This window comes from Triticum aestivum, chromosome 6A, assembly GCF_018294505.1.
Source record: "Triticum aestivum cultivar Chinese Spring chromosome 6A, IWGSC CS RefSeq v2.1, whole genome shotgun sequence".
Taxonomy (NCBI): Eukaryota; Viridiplantae; Streptophyta; class Magnoliopsida; order Poales; family Poaceae; genus Triticum; species Triticum aestivum.
In genome coordinates this window covers 195,291,399-195,296,060 of record NC_057809.1, presented here as the reverse complement: position 1 = coordinate 195,296,060, position 4,662 = coordinate 195,291,399, and positions in this window count along the sequence as shown.

The following is a 4,662-nucleotide window of genomic DNA, read 5'->3' as shown; positions in this document are numbered from 1 at the left end:
CCTTACCCTTCACGAGAGCCGCGTTGCCAAACTTCCGGATCCTTCTCCGGCCACGGGCTCCGAACCGCCTACGCCCGTCGAATCCGATTGGGCGCCGATCATGGAGTTTACCTCCGTGGATATTTTTCAGCACTCGCCCTTTGGTGACATACTGAACTCATTAAGGTCTCTCTCCTTGTTAGGAGAGTCCTGGCCGAACTACTTCCGGTAGGATTGGGATGCGGATGACGAAGAAATTCGCCGCCCACCCACCACCCACTTAGTAGCCTTTGTCGATGACTTAACCGACATGCTCGACTTCGACTCTGAAGACATCGACGGTATGGACGACGATGCGGGAGGCGAAGAGGAACCACTGCCCACAGGGCACCGGACGCCCACTTCATCACATGACGTATACATAGTGGACACACCCAAAGAAAATAACGATGAGGAACGGAAGGACGCAGCGAAGGGTGGTTCCCTCGAGCACTAGTCAAAGCAGTGGCGTAAACGCCACTCCAAATCCCGCCTCGGCAGAAATAACGATCACATAGACCCAGCGTTAGAGCAGGGTGAACCATTGCCCGACCACGGCAACACGGAAAATCAAGCCGAACAACCCAACCCCGTCGAAGATAATAGTCCGGACGACATCACACTGGACAGGTGCCAGGAGCAACATAATGCCCACCAAAGGCTTGTTGCCACGGCGAGGAGTCTGAAAAAACAGAAGCAAACGCTCAAGGATGCACAAGACACACTCAAAATAAAATGGAGTGAAGTACTCAACACTGCAGCGAAATACGGCAGTACTCAACACCAAGAGCTATCCGAAGCAAAAGTTGCTACCTGAATTTGATGAGGAGGCCTTAGATCCTCCACAATTAAAAAATAAAACGGCCATCCGGTCGGATAGACGACCTCATAGCCAACATAAAGCGGCAATCGACGCCGCACATAAACAAGTACGTGATCCGCTGTAGTGACCTGACCTGAATGGATCACGTCTACTGTGCTATGGTGTCATCCCTGGATCAGTAATGCTGACAACACACAGTACATCGAGGTTTTATAGCAGAGTTGCAATCACACACTTATTACATCGATGGCTCAAAAAGAACTTATTACAATAAATATGGCTTAAGGCCATATAATAAGATAACAGCGGAAGACTCGAAAGATAAAGCGGTCCATCAACTCCAGCGGCATCACTGAGTATAGGGCCATGACCTAAACGCACCTCAATCGCCGTCTGAAAAGTCTGCAACATTAACGTTGCAGCCCGAAAACGGGTCAGCACATGGAATATGCTGGCAATGTAACACATAGAGAGTAATGGAATGAAACAACTATACTATATGCATATATGGCTGGTGGAAAGCTCTATGGTTACAGTTTTGCGTAAAGCCAGTTTTTCCCTACTGCAAAGGAATAAATTTTATTTAACTATCATGGTGGTTGTGAAACATTGAGAATGGTTGACAGCATTCTCAATCCCAATTAAAAATAATTAAAACCCAATAACATTAATTAGAGGTAACATGTTGAGATTCACTCGATATTCAAGTACTAGATACTCAAGTTGTCCATAACTTGGGACACGGCTAATCATGATTAGTTTGTACACTCTGCAGAGGTTTGCGCACTTTTCCCCACATGACTCGATCGCCTCCGTTTGTTTTCTCGCACTACACGGTGTTTGAGAAACGGATGACCGAGACATAGTCTTTCAGAAGCACTAGCACCTTACATGTGGGGTAGACCGGTACACCTACATCCCCTACATCTGCTAGTCCACCCCGTAAGAGTTCGCACAACTTAGTCAACTATGCCAGAGCCGATAGTAGCATGTGGCTGCACACGGAAGTTTCTAGCATGAAAGATCTTATGATCCCTTTGAGCCTGGGTGGCGGTCCAAAAAAAACAGGCAAGTCCTGATAGACATCAGGTGCCTCAATCCACCCAGATGTGTGTTAGGTTGCCACCTTAGATAAACCATTAAAATTATCAATCTCACATCTGTCATGGATATCACTCACCCAATCCACGTCTACTAGCATAGCATGGCATAATATAAGCAAACGTAGAAGTAACTCCCAAAGGTTTCATAATAATACAGGTAATAGGTACTACCTCATCTACTTCCCATCCCACAATTTAATTAGATCCTAATCATGCAATGTGAGAGGATTGATCTAATGCAATAAAACATGGGTTGTAGAAAAGGTATGATCAAAGTGTTACTTGCCTTGCTGATGATCCGCGAGTCCTAGGGTTTCGAAGTAACAAGCGGCGCAATCCGGGTAATCTATCGCAGACAAACAACAAGCATACAATAAGTACTCATCTAATGCACAGGTAAAACTCGAACAAGAGAGCGAACCAGGTAGTTCAACTTAAGAACTCCAGTTGCACAGAAAGAAAGAACCGAACAAAGAAACAAACGGCGAAAGAAAAACAACTCGGTTCTAGCAAGTTGAGACTAGGTCAAAATTTTACTGTAGCAAAAGCTTGTTCAAGTTGATTAGATGGAACGGCGGTTTCGAGACGAAACTCCAGGCGCTTGAATCACCTGATTCCAATAAACGAGCGAAAAGAAAGACTAGAAAGAAGATCGGATCTGAGATCGCGATCGCGGAATAAATCCGACGAAAAGAAAAAGAAGAACGGTTAAACGAACGGATGTCGTTAACCTAGAAGAATCCGGTGATGACGTTCGTTAGGACGAACGGTCCAGCGAACGGTCCAAAAGCAACTAAATCGGAAAAGAAAACGAATCCGATCTAGGGTTTCAGAAAAGAAAACCGAACGAAAAATCGATCTAGAAAACTGGAACGGTTTAGAAAAGAAAAGAATCGGAACGATTAGAAGAAAAACGATCTGATGAAAAGAATAGATGTAGCGCGGGGCAACCTTGGTGAGGTCTCCGGCGAACGGGGCTCCGGCGGCGGCGGCGTTGGGCGGCGGCGGCGGTGGCGTGGGTGAGGGGCGGCGGCTTAGGGTGGTGCGGCGGCTAGGTGCGGCGGTGGCGTAGGGCGCGGGGTGGAGCTGCGTGCTACTGCTTGTTGCGGCTTTGATTTGATGTGTTTAGAGGGGGGGTGCTTGGGTATTTATATTGGGGAGGGGAGGGGTTTACTTGGGGTAGAGGGCAAGGAATTAGACTAGGAATAGGAATCCTAGATGAAAAAGAAAAACGAAAAGAGGAAAAAATACTAGCCTAGAGTCCATCTAGGACTCGGCTAAAGAAGCAAGAGGCGAGGCGGCGGCCTCCTACGCGAGCGCTAGGCGCGCGCGGCTCCCTGGGGGCGGTGGCCTTTGGCCCGGCTGGGCCTTGGTCCAGTTTTTTTTTGTTTTTTAAATAACCGGTTCAGCGCGCAGAGAGAAAAAAAAACAAAAAGAGATCTAAACGAACTCCGAAAAATCTAAAGTAAATTTTCCCCGACTCCTAAAAATGAGCCGAACAAAATGAACTTTTCTCCGGACCTAAAATGCAATTTTCGAAAACGCGCATTTTTCCCTATCCAAATAAAATGCAAATGAAACTCCGGCAAACAAAAATTGATCTATTTATTAAATCTTCATTTTTCCTCAATTTTGGGAAAGTCATATTATTCCCTCTCTCATATATTTCGACACCGGAAAAATTATTGAAGATAAAATAAATAAATCAAATGATCCTATTTTCAAAATTCGAGAAAACTCTCAAATATGAAAATAACGAAATCTCCAACTCTCTCTGAGGGTCCTTGAGTTCCGTGAAATTTCTAGGATCAACCAAAATGCAAGAAAATATGATATGCATGATGATCTAGTGTATAACATTCCAAATCGCAAATTTGGGATGTTACATCCGCATAAGGGCTCGCATCAAAAGGACGGCGCAACCAGATCCATCTATGGACCACGCAGGCGCGCTCCAACATACAATGCAACACAACAAACATCCGAACACCACCGTACACCCAAATACAGGGGTGCCACACACCCTCTATGTTTCACCGACAAGGTGCTGGATCATGAATTTCCAGAAGGATTCAAACCCGTAAACATAGAGGCGTACGACGGAACAACAGACCCTGGGGTCTGGATTGAGGACTACATCCTCCATATCCATATGGCTCGAGGAGATGATCTCCACGCCATCAAGTACTTACCCCTCAAGCTCAAAGGGCCAGCCCGGCACTGGCATAAAAGCCTCCCCGAAAACTCCATCGGAAGCTGGGAAGAGCTCGAAGATGCCTTTTGGGCAAATTTTCAAGGGACATATGTCCGACCACCGGATGCAGACGATTTAAGTCATATAACTCAACAGCCCGGTGAGTCAACCCAAAAACTTTGGAACAGGTCCCTCACTAAAAAGAACCAAATAGTCGACTGTCCTGACGCCGAAGCCTTAGCAGCTTTTAAGCATAGCTTCCGAGACGAATGGCTTGCCAGACACCTCGGTCAAGAAAAGCCGAGAACAATGGCAGCATTAACAAGCCTCATGACCCGTTTTTGCGCGGGCAAGGACAGTTGGTTAGCCAGATGCAGCACCAATGACCCAAGTAGATCCGAAGTCAGGGATGGAAAAGGGAAATCATGACGCAGCAAGAATACGCGCCGGAATAAGGAAGACAGCCCTAAGAGCACGGCGTTAAACACCGGATTTAGAAGCTCTCGGCCAGGCCAGCAGAAGCC